Consider the following 26,592-nt stretch of genomic DNA (forward strand, 5'->3'; position numbering starts at 1 on the left):
CAGGGCTCTTTACGAAACCAAGCAAACTTAAATGAATTAAGACTTTGATATAACCAAATCTGAGGGTAGGTGATTAATAAAAGGATGAACTATGAAAGCGATCGTTCATTTCGATACCGGATATCTAAGGAAAAGGTGGTTTTGCGAATAAAGTGTAGAAGGTAAGGGAAATAACTTTTTTTTAATTTACTTATTGATGTCGTATGGCCTAGATTTGTAATTGTTAAATTTTTTTTTTGTTGGTTCACACGGTATATATATATATCAATATTTTTATAATTAATTTTTGATTTGTGGATGTATGTCAACTTTATATAATAAACAAAAAATTATTATATATATTATATTTAGTATACGTTTTGTAAAGTTTCAAAAGACAATTCGAAAGTGCTTTTAAAGACTAAATGCATTTTAGGCAAGGGAGGTAGATAGAAAAAAAAATGTGTTTGTATATTAATTTATATTATTCGTATTAAAAAGGATATTTCTGAGAATTTGTTAAGCTTCAATGATATTTGCAATCGTATTAGATTGTAGTTAGATTTTATAAATTAAGAAATCGTAGTTAATCTTTGACTGTGTTCGAACGATAATTTAAGGGGACTAAATTTATATGAATAGAATAAGGTAAAATATATTTTTATGTCGGTATGTTTGAAAATGAATACGGTTTTATATATTTATGATCTTGTAGATCTAAGTGAAAATTTTGTTAAGAATTTTAATGCCACGACGTTGACGCAGTCGCGAATATCAGTTACTATAATTAGTCATCAGTGCAAATTTATAAAAGAATTATACTTTTTTGAATCGTAACGTTGACTGAGAAAAAAATAGAAAAGACAATAACTCGCTCTCTTTCCCATTCTTACCCTCTTTCTCTTTTAGATTCATTTAAACATCGTAATTCATTTTTAAATCCCGATCGGTGATAGTCTTATTGAGTTGACCTGTCACTTAGTTCTATTTGTGGGTAATTTAAAAAAAACATAAAATTTTCGAAAAAAATCTGTAAATGACGGTAGGAGCTCGTTTGCCTCGGCCATAGTGGCGGATATTTTTAATATTCTACTTTATTTCGCATATTCTGATGTATATTTAATTTAAATTTAACCTTTTTTTATCTACTAAAGTAATAAATGTATTTATTTTGGTGTTTATAATTTCTGTGCAATGCTGCGAGTTTTTCAACGTTGTTTCCGGTATGTTCATTATGCGAATTACCTTCTTTGCGCTGTAGAATAAATGAAAAACATTCGTAGCAAGCAGAATTTGATTAGAATTTTGACGAGCATCACTAAGTCTTACAGTGTTCAATTATTTTAGTCTGCAATATTCATCTTTATTAAACATTCACATTTTTCTAGGCGCTGAAGTTCAGTAAGGTATCTGATAGATTTTTCCGACCAATTAAGCAGCGTGGCGGATTAGGTTTCATCCCTACTTCATAAGAATAACTCCTTGCCCATCAGTAGGATGTGAACAAAATGTTACAGTGCCCACACAAAATGTCCTCAACGTGTTAAAAAAAAATTGCAAATTCGTTTTATTTTTATTGTTGTACTAGCTATACCCGGCGCGCTTTACTACGCTTTTTTTATAATTTTTAGAATAATTTGATGAAGATTGATGTTAAGTAGTTACCGCAGCCGCTTTTTTTTGCTTTAACATCTATACTATTGGTGCATATATTTTTTTTTAGTTTATTTCTACCCTCTTTAGTCCATTTTTTTATACAGATGAGTAAGGACATATAAATCATCATAGCAATCATGAATCATTATTAATTTTTTTCGTCAATTTACATTGTATTAACTGGTCTATGTAATCGAAGTCCGTTGTTTTCGTTTGCGAGCAAACACAATTATTTCAATAACTAAAATTTAGAAGCATGAATTCATTTAATTTTTTTTTTAATTTCATTTCCTTTTTTTTTAAATTCATATCAGGTGTTCGGTAGGGGGGGACCTAGTTGTACAGAAATTTCCCACTCGACGTTGATCGTCTACGGGTGAAGGTGATAGTGGTAGTAAGAACAGTACACCAGCGCCCTCTCCACAACACTCTACCGATTCCCAGGCTCAAGCCCAAGCCCAGGATCAGACTAAAGGTGAACCATTTTAAATGTAATCGTTTGATTATCCGCTAAATTAAATTGCCAATGGACTATTTGACGAAAATGTTCTATTGAAAATGTAATGTTTTTTACTTTTACTGTAACAAGGCTCCGCTGGCTAGCAAATGTCTGTTGTATAAAACGTTAATTTTGAATATTTAGAACAAGTATTGTTGAAATATTTTTCAGTCTATCAAATTTGTTTCTAAATACATTCTAGTTTCTCATATAACAAAAACCGATTATTTCATGTATATTTCTTTTAAAAAAATTGTATATTTTGTTAATAATTATGTTACATTATACGGGTATCTGGGAGATATTGTTTTTTAGCAATAAGACCGCTTTGTTGTACAACACATTTAATTATTAATTTATTATCATTATTTATAGTTCGCTCATGACTATTAAAAACGTCGGATGTGAAAAACAGCAACTTTACAGGAGAGCGATTCAAAGTGTAAATTGCGTGTAGCTTTTCACTTATTTTAAGCAGGATCATGAAATTTTAAAGTAATGCTGTACAGGCTATTTATGTTTAATATTATTACTAGCCGGTATTTAATGTGTAAATATTAGAAAAGTCACTTGTTACATTTTTAACAGATTAAGACTAATAGGTACCGATTTGTCAGAAGTACCACAACTGAATAATATATGCATAAAATAAAAAAATTCTCTTCAGCTGATGATAGACTTGGTTATTTGGGAACGTTTTATGAAATAAACAAAAAAATGCAATTATGCAGTTCCGACGATATTAATAGTCACTAGCGAGTTATCCTTATCATTATTATTATAATAATTATTAATTTATTATCATTAGTTAAAATTATTATCGTCATGATTATTAATAATGATAATAATAACATACTTGATTGCACATCAAAAAAAGAACACATTAAATAATATAACAAGTCGGAGTCGGGTGGCGTCATTAGTTCAGTGGCGACGGTCAATGCATCTGTGGTTTCTATACCTATACCTACGACGTGAGTATTTATTGAAAACTGGCTGAGACCAAAAAAAGTACCATAACGTAGGAGGTAGTACGTGTCAGTTAATAAATAACTAGATTTGTGATTTATCTGCCAACCCGCAGTTGAGCAACGTGGTGGATTAGGCTCCGATCGTTCTGCTACATGGAAAAAGTTTAATTATTGAAAATGTATCAAAACAACAATATTAAAAGAAAAACGAAAAAATAATAATGATAATTTAAATAATAGAATTTAAATCGAGTTTTATAATATTTTTAAAATTAATTAATTTGTTTATTTAAAACAGCCCAATAACAGCCAGAGTGGTCCAAACGCTCACATCGAAGTTATCTGTATACCAGGAGTCTGTAATAACCAAAGCAGAAGCTATGTATACAAAACAGAACAAGGAAAGCAAGACTCCAGAGGACTATGCCTCGACTACTCCGCCTACAGCGGTAAATATATAACTGATTTTACTAGTATAAGAATTAATCATATATGTAGTTATTAAAGAGCGTGTTTTTAAAGATTAAGATTATTTAAGGGCTTTTCCTACCCTTCAACTTGGAAATTATGTGTGGTGGCGCCATCTGTTGTGTCGAGTACTTGAACTTCATTCAGAACAACGATTATTTGGGTTGCATTTCGAAAGGCGCTGCGAGCAATTGCAGCATGTGTAGTAATGGCGCGAAATTTAAAATTCCAATTTCAATAAAGTCTTAAAATATATTTGTTACTATAATATCTATATAGTTCTCGATTACAGAGCTATGCGAAATTATTGTTAGTTCTTTTATTTTTGTTCTTTATTTTTTATTTCTTTTTGTGGCTTCGTCGGTAAATGGATTATCCAAACAAAAATAATTTTTAAATAATTTTCTAGCTGTACGCCCAGCTGGTGGCGCAGTTGAACGCCTCTGCTGCCGATCTGCACGCCCACCTGACGGCGCAGATAGACGCCTCTGCTATGGAGCTGCATGTCCAGCTGGCGGCGCAGCTGGGCGCCTCCGCTGCCGCACTGCACTTCCAGCTGGCGGCGCAGCTGGACGCCTCCGCTGCCGAGCTGCATGCCCAGCTGACGGCGCAGCTGGACGCCTCTGCTGCCGAGCTGCATGCCCAGCTGGCGGCGCAGCTAGACGCCTCCGCTGCCGAGCTGTACGCCCAGCTGGCGGTGCAACCGGACGCCTCCGCTACCGAGCTGTGCGCCCAGCTGGCGGCGCAGCTGGACGCCTCCGTCGCCGAGCTGCACGCCCAGCTGACGGCGCAGCCGGACGCCTCCGTCGCCGAGCTGTACGCCCAACCGGCGGCGCAGCCAGATGCCTTAGCTGCCGAGCTGCACGCCGAGCTGGCGGCGCAGCCAGACTCCTCCGTCACCAAGCTGTACGCCCAGCTTGCGGCGCAGCCGGACGCCTTTGCTGCCGAGCTGCACGCCCAGCTGGTGGCGCCGCCGGACGCCTCCGTCACCGAGCTGTACGCCCAGCTTGCGGGGCAGCCGGACGCCTCCGTTGCGGAGCTGTACGCCCAGCCGGACGCCTTTGCTGCTGAGCTGCATGCCCAGTTAGAAGCGCAGCCGGACGCGTCCGTCACTGAGCTATACGCTCAGCCGGCAGCGCAGCTAGACTCCACCATCGCCGAGCTGTACGATCAGCCGGACGCCTTTGCTGCCGAGCTGCACGCCCAGCTGGCGGCGCAGCCGGACGCCTCAGTCACCGAGCTGTGCGCCCAGCCGGCGGCGCAGTTGGACGCCTCAGTCACCGAGCTGTGCGCCCAGCCGGCGGCGCAGCCGGACGCTTCCGTCGCCGAGTTGTGCACCCAGCCGGCGGCACAGCTAGAAGCCTCCGCTGCCGAGCTGCACGCCCAGCTGGCGGAACAACCGGACGCCTTCGTCGCCGAGCTGTGTGACCAGCAACAGGCGAACGTAGCGGCGGCCGAGCTGCAGGGTCGCGCGGCAGCCTAGCGCTGCTGCACGTTGCCGAGCGCGCCACCCCCGACTTCGAAAGCCTGCTGGCCGCCATGTCGTGCGACCACCGCCGCACCAACTAGCGCCCACTCGCTAAACTAATTTTAGTATAAAAGCATAAAGTTTTTATTTTACATTTTTTTTCTTTTTTATTTTGTGATACAAAAAATAAAATATAAACCATATATGTATATATAAAACCGTTTCTTTTAAATAAAATATTTCTTGTATAATTTACTTTTATTAGTTACTTACAAATGTTGTCAAAATCTTTTCATAAACAATACATATCACTACTCCTAAAAGAGGTATACCATACTTTCTATTAAAATTCAAGGGAATCTTATTCCTTTCTATATTTCTATTTTCTTCTAACTGAGGTAGGGCACAGCAGGAATTTCCTGCTCAAAATATGGAGCAGCCCGACTGGGGTAGTACCTCAACCTTATAGAAGATCACAGCTAAATAATACTGTTTTCAAGCAGTTTTGTGTTCCTGTTGGTGAGTAGGGTGACCAGAGCTCCTGGGGGGATTGGGGATTGGGTCGGCAACGCGCTTGCGATGCTTCTGGTGTTGCAAGCGTCTATAAGCTACGGTAATCTCTTACCATCAGGTGAGCCGTACGCTTGTTTGTCGACCTAGTGGGAAAAAAAATTGTCGAGCGTTAAATTAAATTTTTGACATGATGAACTAAAACAAATAAAAAACTAACTATAATTCAATAAAAGAATGATAAAATCAAAAATATGAGAATGAAATTAATTTATTGTAAAGTATAACACCGCGTTGGCGCAACGGTTACAGCCATAGATTGTACCTGTTGCGCTGGCGGTTGCGGGTTCGATCCCCGCACATGATAAACATTTGTATTGGCCTTACAGGTGTTTGCCGTGGTCTGGGTGTTTGTGCAGTCCTAGTGGGTCTCCCCACCGTGCCTCGGAGAGCACGTTAAGCCGTCGGTCCCGGTTGTTATCATGTACACCTGATAGGGATCGTTACTCATAGTAGGGAATATATCCGCCGACCCGCATTGGAGCAGCGTGGTGGATTAAGCTCTGATCCTTCTCCTACATGGGGAAAGAGGCCTATGCCCAGTAGTGGGATATTACAGGCTGAAGCGTAAAGTATAACACACCATAGTACATTATACTTCAATATAACACACTCATGTAGTTTAATAAAAGATGACAAATTTTTAATATTAAAATTAAAATTATGAACACACAAACTCGTAATAAAAAAAAAACTATAGCACTAGCTATCTATCATTACAGCCTATACAGTCCACTGCTGGACATAGGCCTCCACAAGTTTACGCCAAAAATAACGTGAACTCATGTGTTTTGCCCATAGTCACCACGCTGGGCAGGCGGGTTGGTGACCGCAGTACTGGCTTTGTCGCACCGAAGACGCTGCTGCCCGTCTTCGGCCTGGTTATTTCAAAGTCAGTAGTTGGATGGTTATCCCGCCATCGGTCGGCTTCTTAAGTTCCAAGGTGGTTGTGGAACCTTGTTATCCCTTAGTCGCCTCTTACGACACCCACGGGAAGAGAGGGGATGGCTAAATTCTTTAGTGCCGTAGCTATCTAAGGTTCGACATATTCCTGGCACATGGTTGGAGGTTATAAAAGGTAACTTAGCCGAATCATGTTCCAAAGCACCACGTGGCACCGCCCGTAGCATCACCATGCATCACGTGGTTAGGCTCACGCAGCTCCCCACGATTTCTGGCGACGTAAATAAGCGTCGCCGACTGCCATAGGGTCGACATCAAAATCGGGAACGTTGGGCAAAATATCTCGCCACGTGGTCAGACCAGAGGCATCCGACACCGCTCGTGACCGCCTCGCCAAGGACACCAAAAAATCACACCCTGAACCTGGTCGTGGCTGGAGGTGAAGGAAAAGAAGGAGCCACTCGCCGCAAGCGCTTATATACTCATGAGCTAAACCCTACTCATCTGATCCCCACTTATTGGTGGGTCCCATACGCAAAAACACATGTCACAAGGACCATGCAAATAAACGACAACGCCTAGCAAAAAAAAAAAGAGCAAATACGCGCCAAAATAAATTATTAACATTATATATGTTACAATATGTAATCCCAGATGATTTGTTAGTTACGGATGTTCATATTGGACAGTCACTCACGGAACTACCGACAGTAAGTGCACTTAAAACTTATTCTAAATTAACCTTATATTGTGATGACTCCTAATCGGATAGCGTTGATGGTTTATTTTACTGGATACTTATTTATTTCCGGTATTTTATGTTTCCAGAATAGTAATGAATATATTACAAACCCGAACAATGTAGATTTACAAAAAAAGTATAAGAACTACAGAAATATGTGTGTTAACTTAGTACAAGAAGAAAAAAACAATAATATGAACACTACTACTTTAGGCGTCGAGGAATAAAATACGGTGTATAAATATATTATTTATTATTCATATACAATGAGCCTGATGTAGACACGTACACACACACACATACACACACACACACACACACATACATACACACATACACACACACACACACACACACACACACGCGCGCACGCACGCACACACACACACGCGCGCGCACTCAAACACACACACTCACCATTTGTTGCCTTAGTTCTTGTATTTTTTATTTTTTTAAATTATAAACTTTCAATGCATTGTTTTTGTTTAAACTAACGGAATCGTATTAAACTAATGGAAGGGACTGAACCCCACAACACAGGGAATCCTAGTGTGGGGACCAGAGACATACTATTCTTTTTGTGACTAAATATAACTGATGTAATATGTGTTAATGTTATGTACTAACGTTTGAAGAAATAAAGGCTTATTATTATTACATTACGCTTCAGCCTGTAATATCCCATAGCTGGGTATAGGACTCTTTCCCCATGTAGGAGAAGGATCAGAGCTTAATCCACCACGCTGCTCCAATGTGGGTTGGCGGATATATTCCTTACTATGAGTAACGATCAGTATCAGGCGTACATGATAACAACCGGGACCGACGGCTTAACGTGCTCTTCGAGGCACGGTGGGAAGACCCACGAGGACTGCACAAACACCCAGACCACGGCAAACATCTGTATGGCCAATACAAATATTTGCCATGTGCTAGGATCGAAGCCGCAACTGCCAGCGCAACAGCCAGAAACTAGAGCAATGCATAAACATTTTGATAAAGATAAAATTATAGCACGTGTTGTTAAATTATCTGAAACTATAGATCATAAGATTACATAAGTTAGTATTTATAACATAACTTTATCAGAATAAAAAATGACTGCAGATGAATTTGCAAAACGTAAGGAACCGATTACTATGGATATGCTAAATATGTGACCTAAAGTGTGTGATGAACAGAAATGTCGAATACTAAATTTAAGTTGACAAATATTTTTGAAATGACTATAATGATAAGCATCCAGTGACATATAGGCCATATCGTCGTAGACCTATAGGCAGTTGATTCACGAGCAAATTGTTTGTAAACACTACCTTAACGACATTGTTTTTAATTACAATTTAACCGATTAAGTGATATCCGAGACCACTCTTTTATAAAGTTACAATACAAGCGCATGAACAAATATTGCAATCGTTTTTGTATTAGGCGCTACAAACCGGAATGTAGTTGTCTCTAAAGAATGATTTGAAGATATTTTGAAATACTTCAGAATTGATTTGCTTCATAAGTCTTTCCTTTCTATTATAATGTTATTGAGATAATTTTGGTACAGGAGCAAATATCTTATCTTGTTGTCTTGGCATAAATAGAAGTGATGTCATGACACATTTGACACATCAATTGTGGAGAACGGTATTTGACAGATAACGACGTATTCTTTTTCTCTATAAGATATTTCTATTCACAAAAATGAAACTAAAGGCTAGTTTATTAATTCTGAAACAGGTTCTAATGGATTATTCTACTTCCTGCTGTTAAATTCTATTCGAAACTTATTTGCAAGATAATCACTAACCACAACCGTTGAAACAGACTCAGTTAATCAATTCAACGCCGGTTATTACGCTGAACACACACACTGAAGACGTACGTAAACACAAGACGTAACGTAGCGATCCACATGCAACGTGGATAATTGTGTTTGCTCGCAAACGAAAAAAACCGACTTCAATTACATCGATAATTAATAAAACGTAAGTAAACGAAAAAATAGTCAAGTAAATACGCGTTATCAAAGATCACTCAAAAAATTGTGATCAGATCTCGATGAAATTTAAATGTGACCACATAATAAACACCAGCTTTCGATTAAATTAAAAATCATCAAAATCGGTACACCCAGTAAAATGTTATGCGATATAATAAAACGTAGGTTGACGAAAAAATAATCAAGTAAAAACGCATTATTAGATATAGCTCGAAAAGTAGTTGTTAGATCTCAAATAAATTTAAATGTGACAAAATGACACATACCACCTTTCGATTTTTTTATCGAAATCGGTCCCCACAGTCGAAAGTTCTGAAGTAACATACATAAAAAAATACAATCGAATTGAGAACCTCCTCCTTTCTTGGAAGTCGGTTAAAAATAACTTTGTCTCTTTTACACGCGTTCGTTATCATATGTGCGACAGAGACAGATATTAAATTTTATTACCCCTATTACGAAATATAAAATGATTTTTCTTTTGAAAGAGGTTTTAATTAAAAGTGTTACCACTTAATAAATATTTTTAGCGAAAATAAATTGTTTTTATCATTTATTATACTTTTATATCGATGTTGAATCAAATTCCATTTTCATCTAAAAAAAATACGTTTTATTTATTAAAATATATATGAATTAGCCGTTATGTTAATACCTACTTTGAATTTGCAAGCGTTTGATAATTGACTTGTAGGTAATTATGTATAGATTTTACTTTGGATTTTGATGTTTTTTTAGGGGCGGGGGGGGGGGCGTATTTACAATACTATAGCTAAATGACCTAAAATTTACACATCTGTACTAAAATAAAAAATAAACATTTTATATTATTTATTAATATTAAAATAATTTAAAAAAAAAAAAACCTTAGAGAAAAAGGATTCTCAAAAATTTACATCCCACAACAAAATAAATAAGCATATCAATATCGTATCGTTTCCATCTCACGTGCTATAAATGTTCCTAGTGTCTCGCCACGAGTTCTCGTGCTCCGCCCGCCCAGTCGCCGGCCGCCCGCCCTGCATCGCACGCGCATCAATTTTACACCCAGGTCAGTGATTATCATACATTTTTACACGTTTCCTAATATATTTACACAGAAAATTAACAAACACAAAAACAAAGTAAATTAAATGAAATGTGTTTCGAGTGTTTCTGATCATTGTGTTTATTTTCGGATTGGACTACGTCGGGTGCATGTCGCCCGCTCTGTGGATGTTTAATTAACCAAAACGGTATTTTGTGTTTGCCTTCGTTGTTCTAAAATGTTTCTTAAAAATATACATTTGATAACAAATATACTATCGATTTAATTATATCTTTAATATTATCTATGACATAATTAAAAAAAAATATTCACTTCAAAGTTAATTTTAACTCTTGTCAAAAATTCATATATTCGGTGATGTTTGTTTGTATTATTTCATTAATATGTTCAATACTAAGAACATTAGAAAATTAACTACATTTCTCTTCATAAGATTAATACTTGATGATGTTAAGTGACGGTATAAAATAAACAATTACTTTACGTAAATACTCCGTCAAAACACGTGTTAGGTTAACGTGACTAGAAATCTAATATATAAAATTCTCGTATTCTAATATATAAAATTCTCGTGTCATGGTGTTAAAGATTGAACTCCTCCGAAACGGCTCGACCAATTTTAATAAAATTTTGTGGGCATATCGGGTAGGTCTGAGAATCGGCCAACATCTATTTTTCATACCCCTAAGTTACAAGGGGGGGGGGGGATTAAGCGGGTCAATAACATATATGGCAAAGAAACGTTTGCCATATATGTTGGGTCTATAAAATATAAAAGTGTGCAATTCACACACGGCAGAAGTGAAACTTCTGAAACGTAGCCTACGAGAGACTTTTTCACAGAGAATAATTATAAAATACACAGTATAGAATGAGATAGAATACCATAGTATAGTTTACTAGTGTTTGTTTCTTTATTCTTTATCGTGACGTATTTTCGTTTTATCGAGTTTTAAATCACAATGATTCTAAAGAAGTCACTTAAATAAAAATTGAGTAACTGAATTTCGTCATTATATATTTAAAAAATAGGAGTCATTAAATTATGCCAATATAGATTTAATATTTTGATCTAAATTTCGTTGTTTTTGAAATCCAAAATAACACAATAGAGAAGCGAATAGCTATTGAGAATTTTTTTTTTTTTTTTTATATAACTACATCAATAAACAAGCGTACGGCTCATGTGATGGTAAGAGGTTCACTGCTCGTTCCCCGTAGGTGATAGTGTGATAATATGTAGCCTATATGTTGACCCGACTTCTTAATAATATTCGTGCCAAATTTGAAGTAAATCCATGCAGTACTTTTTGAGTTTATCCCGGACATACATACAGATAAACAGACAAAAATTCTAAAAACCATATTTTTGGCTTCGGTATCGATTATAGATCATACCCGATATATTCTTTAAAAAAAAATATTCTATGTACAGTTTTGACTTTCCTACCATTATATAATATGTATAGATTTAAATACGCAACAAAAACAAACTAACCGAACTATTTAAAAAGACGTTTAAAGCTATGTTCAATGATCTAAAAATATGGAAAATAATTTATTATAAGCTATGGACCCGCGGTTTCATTAATACACGAACATCAATTACGTAAATTGATTTGAAGTTTGTGCTAATTAATAGGCAAATGATATGAAGTGAAAAAAAAATGTGACATTGTCTCGATTTCAAGTGCACCAATCAATAAATATCATATAACATACACACGGTCGTCTATTCCTAAGACATGCTTGTGTTACAGGTGACATCCAACTTTGACCCCATTCATATCTTCACCATTCACTACGACCTTGGCGAAATTAAAATTATGGCTGTGAATAAAGTTCATCCCTCTTTTATTCATCTTAAATGTGTCTATCTCACTGACTTGTAAAGTATACTCCGGACCAATGTTCGGTACATATGGTTTGACAATGATTTTTTTTCATTCCTCGTCAAGATCACAATCCAAACTATCAATTCTTCTTGTTTAGTACAGACTTCAAAAAAGCAGGAGATTTCTCAATTCGACCGTATACATATATTTTTTTATGTATGATCCGGGATAACTTCGTCGTTTATGAACCGATTTTAATAATTCTTTTTTTGTTGGAAAGGAGATATCTTAAGGGTGGTACCATGATAAGGAAACCAGGATCTGATAATGGCGTCCCAGAGAAATCGAGGGGAACCTTCAAAAATCGTAGTGACGACTAGTGCGTTTGTTAATTTTTTTCGTCTACTTACGTTGTAGTACTTGTCGATGTAATTGAAGTTATGAAACACAATTATATTTGAAAAGTTAGCCGTGTCCAATATCTCAAAATTCTTGTCATATTACTTGTAGTATTTTTATGAACCTATTATTATAACAATCACTTAATACATTCAGTGAAACGACGAAATGAAAATAAACACTACCCTCTTTACCGTAAACGAGCAAAAGGCTTCAAAAGCTTCTTAAGACAAAAATGTACCAGAAATTTCAAATTATTTACAACTACATTGCTTACTCTTAATATCCAACCTAAATTAGTTTGGCCTTAATTTCTTTAATCAGTTCTCTTCAAAAGCGAATAACATTTTCGATTCGAATGTATTTTTTGTTTCAGTGTGTTACCTAGGGTTGCCAGATGGCCGGGAAATCCGGGATTGTCCCGGAATTACGTGTATTGTCCCGTTTCCAGGAATTATAGTTGATTGTCCCGGATTACGAATACTACTAGTTTTCTAGCGATTTACAAAAATTATCATTTTTCGTATATTTTTCAACCGATCGAATTCGTAATCCTCGAATTGTCCCAGAAATGACATGCTTGAATCTGACAACCCTACCTTAAAACTTTTTAATGGGTGTACCGATTTTGATACTTCTTTTTTTTTACTCAAAGCTGGTGCTTGTTTTGTGGACCTTTTTAAATTATCAAAGAGATTTGATTAGCAGTTTTTGAATAAATTGGAATCGGTTTTTTTTTTTTGTTTAGAGCAAATATTTAGTTAGTTAGATTAGTGGTTTTGGCGTGTCCAACTTAGAAGCTAACATCAAAACTTAAATTTCAAAGATGCTGTTACTTTAGTTACAAAATATAAGGATTCTAATTTAAGCTACTGCCATTAAGACGTCCTTAACTGATTTACGTTAATACGATATGCTCCTACTTCTAAAATGTCTTCTAAAATAATTTCATTATTATCTCGGAATAAAAGTATCTTCTTAGGCCTATGCCCAGCACCAGGGATGTTACAGTCTGAATTCAAAAGTAGTACATTCCTTTTGTTTAATCAATCGAATCTAACATTGTCCACAAACATAAACAATTATTGTGTAAATCTACAATGTACCAGAATCTCAATAACGTTGAAAAATCAATTATTTAATTTTAAAAAAATGCTTAAATCTTTGAATTATAGTCGTCTTTGTCGACTATTCGACTTTTCGACATTTCATGAAAATGAAATCTCGTGCAATGCTTCTTGTGTTGTAAATGTCCAGAGGCTACGGCATCCACTTACCAATAGGTTTGCCACTATCCTAGTATAAAAAAACAGTCTCTCGGTTCCATACTAATGAACATTTTTCTCCATTGTCCCACCTTAAAAAAAAGCGAGACAAAGTGGAATATACTGAAAAAATCATTATGGCATTATCCCTAAAGGCGTCAAAGTAAAACCGTACGTTAGTGCTTGTGTATTTATTGATTGTATCACCGGACTTTCACAAGATCCACGATTCTACTAAGACTCGATGAGCATTCTTTATTCTAGCATTCTATATTCTGCATTTCTTATATTCTGGTCTATTATTAGCATATTATTTTTCAATTTCATGACAATATCGTTTTAATAAACAAATAAATAACAAAATATTAGCCATGTTAGTAGACAGTGTCCATTTAACTCAATGCGAAAAAAGCATTGTACATAGTTATTTAATTATCTTTCTAAGAAACGCGTTTATTTGTGTGTATTTAAATCACGCAAATTCCGCTTGTTGGCATTTGTTTAAACTTCCAGACGCTATGATTAATTAACGAAAAAATTCTTAGAATTGAATATGGCTCTCAAATTACACTATAAGGTATAAAGATAAGGTTATTTTTGTTTTAATGCAACTAGGTCGGCAAACAAGCGTACGGCTCACCTGATGGTAAGCGATTACTGTAGCTAATATACGCCTGCAACATCAGAATTATTGCAAGCGCATGGCGACGCTACTCCCAATCACCCCAGGAGCTCAGGTCACCTTACTCAGCAAGGGAAGACTAGATTGGCTTAAAGCAGTATTATTTAGCTTTGATCTTCTGTAAGGTCGAGGTACTTCCCCAGTCGGGCTGCTCCAAATTTTGAGCAGGATATTTCCTGTTCCCTACCTCAGTGACGATTTAGATGATTGGGTCCTAGCAACCTAAATTTTCACGTTCTAAAACGTTTTAATAATTGCAAAGAAAATTCTTAATGATAGCAATTCGTGGAGCAAAAAAAATCAATTTAAGAAAATAATGAACAAAAAGCCGCATGTTACATGAACAGCAAATATCTGTCTCAAAGTCAGCAGTATTTCGACTCGGGAAGTAGCTGGACTCACAAGGACTACACAAACACCCAGATCACGGCAAACATTTGTATAGCCAATACATAAATAAATAAATAAATAATAAATATCTACACAATACACACACGGTCGTCTGTTCCTAAAGGAAGCAACTTAATGCTTGTGTTATAGGTAACAGCCGACTGGTATATAGCTACATATTTTTTTTTTACGATAAACATATTTATAAATTATACATATATAAATACATAAATAAATATTTATATTACACAGTCAGTCACTACATACTGCGCCAACGGGCTAGTCATCATTGTCATGTGCGGGGATCGAACCCGCAACCGCCAGCGCAACAGCCACAAACCACTTCTGTGACCGTTGCGTCAACGCCTCGTCACATATTATTTATTAAATACAAAATAAAATAACATTGAAAAGAATATTCTATAACTTTAACTGCAATTAATGTAATACACAATATGAGTGATTGTCATGTACGATCCAGTGTGTCATATCAAACATGCACACGCGCGCGCATGTTCCTTAAAACAAGATCCGATCCGAGTTATTAATACGGGATTCGAATTAAACTCAACGATTTTATCTCGAGATCTTTTGTATTCGAAATTCATAAATAAAGCGAGTTGGCAGGGAACGTACCGGCGATCTATGTCAAGTTCACAATAAACTGTTGCGTTCAACGTTCGTTTGTGTTTTTACTTGTTTTTAGTTGATTTTTAACGTCTCGTAAATATTGATGCACTAGCTGCTCGGGCAGACTTCGTTCTGTCAAAAGTTGATAGTGAAAAAAAATCTTTTATTATTATTATTCTTTTTTTTTGTTAAGGAACATACAAAAAAATAAATTAGCCGAATCGGTCGAGCTATTTTCAAGTTATGCGCTTAGCAACATTCATTTTTATTTATATAGATGGGTTTAACTTAATTTGCAAATGCATACATTATTGAGTTGGGAATGTAGGAAAATTTGGAAACGGAGATATTCCAGAAGAATTTCAGAGTATTATAGAATTATCAGACAATCGAAGTGTGTTATATTAAGAATCAACTTTTACTATTAATTTGGTTTTCCAATAGTTTTGTTCATTTAAAACACATTATACCAGTTGTATAAGTAATCAAATAATTTGTATCATGTTGTCGCCTACAAAATATTTTCATTTAAATACTAACACATCGGATTCTATACCTTAATTTAAATCAAATCAAAAATGACTTTACTTATGTTTGCTTTAACAGCACAATGGCATCGTCCTTTTGCTACGGTTCAAGATTATACCTCTAGAAGGTTGGGATAAATAATACTGCAAATTAAGTTTCTATATAGATATTTCTTTATTAGAGTTGACGTCTATACGCGAGAAAGACCATAAGAGTTATACATATGTTATAACAACAGACGAATATTGTTAGTGGACTCTTGTCAAATTTAAAATATTCTATTTTCAAATAATTAATTTTTGACCAGTTACTTAATTTTCAAAAGCCACAGATAATCCAACCACATCAATGATATAGACGTTTAATGGCGTTGTATCTACTTCATACAAGACCTAACTAAATTTAAAAAAGATTCACGGTTTTTAAAAAATAATAATAGTGGAGTTTCTGGCCGGCACTAATCTGATTCAAATGTAACTCGGCGGCCAAAAAACCGCAGGAAACGACTTGGTAACCGCAGTTATACTGAGGACAAATGTCCTGCCCATAATTTGGACCAGCCCGCCTGGAGAGTACCTCGACCTAAAAGAAGATCACCCGCTTAATAATACTGCTTTCAACCGATCTTGTATTCTTTTGTTGAGTAAGGTGACCAGAGCTCCTGGGGTGATTGGGGGTAGCGTCGCCAAGCGCTTGTTGCAGGCATCTATTAGCTACAGTAATCGCTTACCATCAGGTGAGCCGTACGCTTGTTTGCCGACTAATGATATTCCGGGTATCCGTATCCGTATTCGTATCCGTATCCGCGGATATCCGCGGGAAAAATGAGATCCGTATCCGTATCCGTCACTTTTCTAGCGGCTCTTTTACGGATCTTTTATTAATTTTTAAATTCAGTTGACAGAATAAAATGCTGCATAATAACTTAGATTATGTGATTAAGTACTATAATTAAAAAAATCCCATTCAATGTATTAATTGTAATTTTTTTCTTTCTTAAAATCAAATATTTGGCACCTAATACCAAACATATATTCTAGTAAGTTACCATACATTAGTATAGAATTCAAAGATACTAAATCAACTATCTTATAAGATCACTATTACTCATAGCAAGTTATGACTTTATTTTCATAAATATAAGAAAATGAAAAACAAATAACTTTTTCATTGAAACAACTTTTTCGGATTTTATCGCAGTTCCTGGACCTGGTTGCTTAATAATTCTTTCTCGCATACGAAAAAAACCGACCAATTATAAAAGTAGTTATCAGACCTCGACCAAATTTAAATGGGACCACAAGACAAGCCAGCTTTCGATGAAAACAAGAATCATAAAAATTATTTATAACAATAAACTGCCACTGCCATCTAATGGATAACATAGATCAGTACGTTATACGATAGTTCAAACCGAAACGTAACGTTCAAACCTCAAATAACGTTAAAGAGAAAATAAGTGACGACAACGACGCGTACGCACTGTTATATAAATACGCGTCATCAAAGGTTATATCTCGATCAAATTTAAATTATACTACAAGACAAGCACCAGCCTTCGATTAAAACAAGAATTATTTAAAATCGGTGAACCCAGTGAAAAGCTATGCGGTATAATACAAACGTAGATCGACGAAAAAATAGTGCAGTAAATACCTATTATAAGATATAACTGGAAAAGTACTTGTTAAATCTCAATTAAATGTTAATGGGGCCACATGACGCGTACAACCTTTCGATTAAAAAAAGAATCATCGAAATCGGTTCATTCAGTAACAAGTTATGAGGTAGCATACATAAAAAAAATACAGACGAATTGAGAATATCTTCCTTTTTTGGAAATCGGTTAACAAAAAAAATACGCGCGCAATGCAAGTTGAAACCTGTCCTACCCGTCTTTACAGCGGGCGTGACGTCAACTATGGTTTTCAGATCACGCGCCGACACCGATTGAGCGAGTAAATCAAGATCCATATCCGTATCCGTATCCGCGGATCTTGACAATAAATATCCGTATCCGCGGATATACATTTTTGATGATCCGGCACATCACTATTGCCGACCTACTTGTAAAAAAAAGGTATGGAACAAATTTATAAATAACAAGATCGCCTCTTCATTCTACTAATTATAAGTTCAAGAGTTTCGTAAACATGTTCAGTAATATTCCAAAAAAAAAATATTCATTTTGTCTATCCCTGACGACGTTTTGGCTGCGTCTCGCGTGACTAATAAAAGCGACACATTTACACACATTCGCACCTGTATGTGTCGTATTGCTCAAAAATTAGGCTCAAGTTGAAATATATGCCAGTGTGTCAATACATTTTCCTATCACCTTTATATGTTTATGCGTATGTATAACAATGTGCCAAACATTTATATTTTAAATCTTAACCAACTTCCAAAAAAGAATCTCAATTCGATTGTATTTTTTATGTATGTTACCTCAGAAATTTTGTACAGACCGAACCGATTTCGATGATTAATTTTTAATGGAAAGATGTTACTACACGGGGAAAGAGGCCTATGCCCAGTAGTGGGATATTACAGGCTGAAGCGATGGAAATATTTTACGTGTCATTTAAATTTTAATTACTTTTCGAGTTATATCTAATAATGTGTATGTATGTGTATTTACTTGATTATTTTTTCGTCGACCTACGTTGTATTATACCGCATAACTTAATACTGGGCTTACTTGATTTTGATTTTTCTTTTATGAATCAAAAGTTCGTAATGTCAGATCTGATGACTACTTTTTGAGTAATCTTTGATAACACGTATTTACTTGACTATTTTTCGTCTACCTACGTTGTATTACTTGTCTATGTAGTTGAAGTCGGTTTTTTTAATTCGTTTGCGAGAAAACTACGTGACTATGTTAACGATTCAGTGGCATATACCTAAAACTTGTTCAGATTAAAATCACACGGGTGAACCGCGAGGTAAAGCTAGTTACATATAATTTTTTTTTTTTTTATGTCACTAGGTCGGCAAACAAGCGTACGGCTCACCTGATGGTAAGCGACTACCGCAGCCTATAGACACTTGCAATACCAGAAGCATCGCAAGCGCGTTGCCGACCCACTCCCTAATCCCCCCAGGAGCTCTGGTCACCTTACTCACCAACAGGAACACAATACTGCTTGAAAACAGTATTATTTTGCTGTGATCTTCTGTAATATAATTCTAACAACAACAAGTATAATTCTAACAACAGTGCAAATAAATATTAAACTAAAATAATTACAAGATATTTTGACAGAAACATTAACACGAAATCCAAAAAACAAAGACAATATCATTATACGTTGCGTTAAACATTTCCGCGGCCAGTTCTATGTTCCATGTCTGTTACATAGCTCTTATTTAGAAGGTAACAGGAACCAAATGCGATAACACAAGCGGTTTATTTACGGCTAGTAACTATTTCACTCAAAACGCGTAAGAAACACGATTATTTATTTGTTTTGAAGTTTAAATTAACTGTTATTGTTCGTTGTTTATTAGCTGCGAAATTGGCTAGGGCTACATATTTTATGTTTGAAAATAAGTAATTTCTTGTATCCCTTTACTAATATTCTCAAACTCATAGTAGCATAGTACCTAATTGTAACTTTTTACAAGTGTATGCTTAAAGATTCCATTTAATTTTATTTATTTAGGTATTGTATTAATTTCGTCGTCACGTTATAATGATTACACATTTATAATTATGTATATGGATAGATGTAAGAATAACAGTAAATACACATTACAATTAAACAATTTTTTGGATTTTAGTGTCCGAAACGTCGGCCATCTCTCAACTCTCACAAAAAAGTTGTTTCATTGTAATGAGTGAAAATCGCGTAAACATTACAAAAGTAAATACACAGCTCAAAGCAAAGTATCAACTGTCTTGAAACATAAATTCCTATAAGAAATGACAACAAACTCAGATGTAATACTTTACAAATAGTTTTCATACAAAGTTTTTGATTACGAGAAAACTTAGTCCTGCGGTAAACAACGTTTGTTTTTAATGAAATTAAAATGGTAACTAAATATCAGCGTTCGTTGGATGTCGAGAATGTGGATATGTAAAAATATATCAGCCAGGATATCCCATCGGTGGCTGCATTCGCTATTTTTAAACGATACACACACAGACGAGCTCTAGATGTCGTCTTAACGCACACAAAAATGATAATAATTATTAATATCGTTCGCTGCGCGTACGCACCCCGTCATCTCTGTCAGGCGATGTTACAGAGGATGCGACGTCCAACTTATTTATGCCCGCATTGTATTTTTGCAGCTACCATCTTCGTCCAGAACTCATTTTATGCTGCATTCATAGAACATCGAATTGAATATCAATAAACGCGGGCTATTCTGTCTTATTTGAGCGTCATTTGAACAGACTATTGGGGCACTCGTGTATATAAATGTTTAGTGTGTTGGTTTAAACTTGTAATTTGCTGTACGAAGAGATTTCTTAGGACTTTCAGAGTAACGTATGCTATTTATATTTTTCGTTTTTTAAACTTTTTCGAATGTATTTGTTGGTGTAAAGTAGACGTGAAGAATTTTGTGTGCATATCGGGTAGGTCTGAGAATTGACCAACATCTATTTTTCATACAGCTAAGTTATAATCTACTACTACTACCGGTTCAAATTGAAAAATTGTTTTTGAGATAGATTAATAAAGTCCATTTTCCGGGGAAAACTATAGACTATATTTTTTTCAAATTACCGCGTGTAGAACCGCGGGCTCGCTGAATTCAGGCACACTGCCAAATTAGGCTAAATGACAATTAGGTACCCTAATTTAGACCTGTTCAAACATATATATGTAATACAAAAAAAAATGTATAAATATACACCGAACTAAAAATATGATTCAGAACTTATCAGAGACTACCGGTTGAACCGGGATGACCTTTTAGAAAAACTAAACAAGGGAACCGAACCCAGAGGCGTTTTGGCAGATGTATAGAGAACATTGTGCCAACGGGGTCATTCTTCGAATAGTCTTAAATAACGAATTTATTTGTCGAACGAACATAATATTTTGTTTTAACGTTAAAAGTTTTATTTATACTTATAACCATAAACATTTCCCTCTTGTAATGCTTTGGTTAATGAGACGGTACAACAAACGTACTGGTAACTCAATAACGGACCAAGGTCTTCGCATAACATGAAACTCATTAGTATTTTTGACTATTGATTCATTAGTATTTCCGAATATTGACTAGCCCGTTGGCGCAGTTTGTAGTGACCCTGCTTTCTGTTCCGAGGGTTGTAGGTTCGATTCCCACCCCGATTCTGGGTGTAATATACATATTTATTTATATATTCATATATGTAATATTTATAAGTATGTTTATCAAAAAAATATGTAGCTATACCAGTCAGCTGTTACCTATAACACAAGCATTAAGTTGCTTACTTTAAGAACAGACGACCGTATGTGGATTGTGTAGATATTTATCTATAATATATATAAACGCGAAAGGTCACTCATCACGAAATCTCCGAAACTATAACAGTTACAAACTTGAAATTTGGCAGGTAGGTTTCTTATAGGGCGTAGACATCCGCTAAGAGCTGATTTTACGAAACTCGACCCTAAAGAGGATAAAACAGGGGTTGGAAGTTTGTATGAAAGTCCTATATTTTTGAAGTAAAAGACTTGAAATTTAAAATGTATGCTCTATAGATTGTAGAAAGGTGACCAAATAATGTATCTTTAGAAATCAACTCTCTTTTGGAGTTAAAACGGGGGATGGTAGGTTGACTCACTCATCACGAAACCTCCGAAACTATAACAGCTACAAACTTGAAATTTAGCAGGTAGGTTCCTTATAGGGCTTAAACATCCACTAAGAACTGATTTTACGAAAATCGACCCGTAAGGGGATAAAGCGGGGGTCGGAAGTTTGTATGAAAGTCTTATGTTTTTGAAGTAAAAGACTTGAAATTGAGGTATCCAAATAATGAATCGTAATCTATATATATATATATATATATATATATATATATATATATATATATATATATATATATAAAGAGAAAGGTCACTAACTCACTCATCACGAGAACTCAAAAACCGCTGGATGGTCTATCTATCCAGGTTGGACAAAGATAAAATTTGGCAGGGAGGTAGATTATAGTTAGCAGACGTCCGCTAAGAACGGATTTTATGATATTCCACCTCTAGGGGGGTTTGATTGGGATTGATAGTTTGTATGAAACATATGCAGCCTGAAAATAAAACTAAAAATGTTGTGTATACAGAGGTTTTATAAAAGTAACTATTAAATTATACTAAATTGTGCAAGCATTTCAAGAGACTGAAATAAAAAAATATTTTGCGTTAAACATCTTAACAGTAATGCATATCTGCATAACCACGCGGACGTAATCGCGGGCAACAGTTAGTGTACTATAAAACAAAGTCTCCAAAAGTGTATGTGATCGATTCCCTCAAAATCTACTGAACGGATTTTCATGCGGTTTCACCAATGGAGAGAGGGTTTCAAGAGGAAGGTTTTGATGAGAGTTTCACTGGAAGTTTGCCGGGAAAACTTTGTGACACACTGATTTTAACGCGGGCGAAGCCGCGGTCACAGCTAGTTATTATATATTATTATTTGTTTAGAGTATGAAATTAGTGACTGGGGTAAGGCTCGGCAGAAAATATTCTGCTCCAAATCTGGAGCAGCCCGACTGGGGAAGTACCTCGACCTTACAGAAGATCACAGCTAAATAATACTGTTTTCAAGCAGTGTTGTGTTGCTATGGTGACAGAGGTAGAGAGCTCCTGGGAAGGGATTGGGGTAGAATCGGCAACTTGCTTCTAATTCTCCTCTTACAGGCAAACCATCAGACGGGCCATAAGCTTGGTATCACCCTAGCAGCATTGAAACAATAAAGTACATTATAATTTTTATAATTTCTATAGCAGAAAACTAAAATAGTAATCAATATACGCTTTACTTATACATACATATGTGAGTGGAAGCTACAAGTCAGTGCAGCGAAGAAATCATGACATTAATATAAAGCATCATTGCTGTGATGTATGTTCGTGAATTCCTCGCTGAAGCGGCACTCGATCTCGAGTGCATCGATAACAGGATTGTTTGGTATTAATACCGAGATTCAATTGAAACCAACTTAACAATCTGAGGTTGTGTATTTTAAATAAATATTATCTAATTTATATAATAGGTGACCTGGCGAGTCTCGTAGTCATATTTTTTTAACGACTTCCAATAAAGGAGGAGATTTTCAATTCAATTGATTTTTTTTATGTATATTACCTCGAAACATTGGACTGTGTGGATCGATTTCGATCGAATTCAATTGAGATTAGACAAGAACTTTCATTATATTTTATAATGCGTATTTACTTGACTATTTTTTCGTCGTGTTATGTTGTATTACTTGTCGATGTAATTGAATTCGGTCTTTTTTTCGTTGGCCAGCAAACACATTTATTATTGATTTTGATCGTATTATTTATACAAAACTCTTTTTTTACGTGGGCAAAATTTATCATGGATCCAGCTCGGGGGCGCCAGAGGGTTATGACAGACTCCTACTGACAAAAAAACCACCACGTGTGAGCAGTCGTCCGTCTGGGTGGGGCGAGATGGGGTCGCGCTAGCATTTGCCACCTCACCCCGGATACAAACCTTGCCCTAACTGTAATAATAGAAAAAATATCAAAAATAAATAAAATAAACAAATATATAATAACATACACACGGTCGCCTGTTCCTAAGGTAAGCAACTTAATGCTTGTGTTATAGGTAACAGCCGACCGATATAAATGTATTTTTATTCAATAAACTTACTTATAAATAATACATTACCTGGGTGACCGAGCTTAGCTCGGTATTTTTAATAAATCATGTTTTTTCGAAATCATATTTAAATACGAATTAAATATTGATAAAATATGAATAATATTTTCCGACTTTACCGACATAATAATAATAAAGTATGAACTGGCTATTTAAATAAAAAATCATGAGTGCAAATAGAAAAAAAGGAGAAAAAAAAAGAAAAAAAATGATCGTTCTGGAGACATGAGGATTAGAACGGCGGTCTTCTCGGACGATTCCGATCGGCCGATTTTCCATCTGAGCTATTGCAACTTTATTGACAATTGCGAAATTTACCTTTGTACTGTAACGATATTGTAGCCATTTTTTCATTGTCTAAAAACAGGGATAAAACGACATTTTCTAAGAATGAATCCTACCTATATTGATTTATCGCCTCCGAAATCCCCTGCATACTAAATTTTCATGAAAATCGTTAGAACCATTTCCAAGATTCAAATTATATATATACAAGAATTGCTCATTTAATAGTATTAGATACTTAACTGCTATATCTTAAGCTCTCGATGTCCTTTGGTTCATCCACTGAGTCACCGGCTCATATCAAACGTCAATACTATCAGAGATTGCGTTACAATATCGCTGGCAACAGTCCGACGCGACGCGGGAAGCGAACCGACCTCATTTCGAGAATCGAGAACCCGACGCTATGAACCCCGAGTCTTTGACACTTACTGAGAGTAGGCCATTTATTTTCGTGTTGTACTTTCGACGAAAATAAATCATACCGTTTCTATGTTTTGTATCGGTTACATCTCTCGTTTCTCTTAAACGATGCTAGTCGTGGTTTCAGGGCAAAGGGCAGAGGGTCAAAAGGTAGCTTTATTGCTGGTAATATCCCTTTGAAAATAAAGTGAGAATTCATTTCCAGGTCTCAACTATTATTATGAAAAAGTTCTTAAAATTAATAAGTAGCGCTTGTTAAAATCTATATCATTATTGGTAATAGTCTAAAAAAATAAGTCACTCACAATATTTCATATTTCGCAGATAAGTGACTTATTTTACCAATATTATTTGTTTGTCTTGATTGCGGAAAACTGGATTGTCAGGGGCGAACTTGCGAAGGCCTCCAGCAGTGGACTACAATAGGCTGAATTGACTTTCTGACTAATTTATTATATACTAAGATATTTCAGATTATTACGTATTTCCGTCTTTAATAAAGGTTAGGTTAGTGGGTACTTTTAGACATTGCTCTGGTACGGCGGTGCATGCACCGTGTGGGGGGCATGCACTGGGGATTGCGGTTTCGATTCCTACTCCTGATGGATAGTATTTGTGCAAATAATTCTTCCCGGTCATGACAACATGACGTCCACAGTGATTCGGAGAGTTAAGCAGTCGGTCCCGGTTGTTATAATATCACCTGATAGCGATAGTTACTCAAAGTAGGGAATATATCCGCCAACCTGGAGTCGAGCAGCTATATGAATGAATGTAGATTCTGCAAAGAAGAATCGGCATGAAACTCCGCAGTTACTCTTTTTTTTTTAATCGTGTTTTAATACAAAATTGGTAACATCTTGCATGACATACAGCGTCACTAAATCCACACATCCTTATAAATAAGTTTTAGCTATTATTTTCTTTCTAATACATAAATAAAGCACTCTTGTACCTTCCTCGTCTAAAAAATATACTACATCTTTCACTCAACCAAAATGTAAATAGAAATAAAACGATAACCGATTTAGTTTTAATGGAAGAATGAACGAACGGATTCCAATCGTTCCATTCGAGCCAACTGAACGATTATGATTCATAGACAAGACGATGCTCAGGTGCGTAGCGGTCGTTCACTGGTTACGCAGGAGTTGCCAAATAACAAACTACCTAACTACCGCCGAGAATAACCGACAATATCTATATCGTTAAATGTATTTTTGACATGTATTTTATATGCGAATTATTGAATTAAAACTTCGTTACGTACGCTTGACTTGGCTTGGCTTGAATTTCCTGCTCAAAATATGGAGCAGCCCGACTGGGATAGTACCTCGACCTTACAGAAGACCACAGCTAAATAATACTGTTTTCAAGCAGTATTGTGTTTCTGTTGGTGAGTAAGGTGACCAGAGCTCCTGGGGGGATTGGGGATTGGGTCGGCAACGCGCTTGCGATGCTTCTGGTGTTGCAGGCGTCTATAAGCTACGGTAATCGCTTACCATCAGGTGAGCCGTACGCTTGTTTGCCGACCTAGTGATATAAAAAAAAGGAAGCTGGTGAATGTGTGACGGGAGCGTTAAACGGAACGGAATTTGAGAGGGAGAGATAAGTTAGTGAAGATAGAAAGAGACATAGGTTTTTCATATTACTGTAAGGACAACTAAAGAAGTTATACTTCAGTCGTGTGGTATAAAGCACACTCGTTTTTTTTTTCTTTAGAGTTAACTCCTTACGAAACGATAGAGCCGTAGGATAAAAAATATGAGGAGTGAAATTATTTGAAACTGTATCTCTTCATAGAAGGAAATAAATATATTTTAAAAAATATTGGTAATTGTTCTTATGGACTACACTTCAGTCGCGCGTCAGAGCTGATACAAAGACCGTTTTATATTATTACCCTGGAAATAGTTGTCAGATCTCACACGATAAGCACCAGCTTTCAATTGAAAAAAGATTCATCAAAATCGGTCCATCAAGTAAAAAGAGGTA

General features: G+C 35.9%; 1 protein-coding gene across 1 annotated transcript in view; it reads left to right on the forward strand.

Annotated features, from left to right (window-relative positions):
• Positions 1–10,248: 10,248 nt before the first annotated feature.
• The window catches only part of LOC123668474, a 128,746-nt gene continuing 112,402 nt past the window's right edge, over positions 10,249–26,592 (forward strand). Inside the window, exon 1 of the mRNA XM_045602203.1 lies at positions 10,249–10,300. The gene's annotated coding sequence lies outside the window, so the exon portion shown is untranslated. The remainder of the gene's footprint in view (positions 10,301–26,592) is intronic.

Source organism: Melitaea cinxia, chromosome Z (assembly GCF_905220565.1).
Source record: "Melitaea cinxia chromosome Z, ilMelCinx1.1, whole genome shotgun sequence".
Lineage (NCBI taxonomy): Eukaryota > Metazoa > Arthropoda > Insecta > Lepidoptera > Nymphalidae > Melitaea > Melitaea cinxia.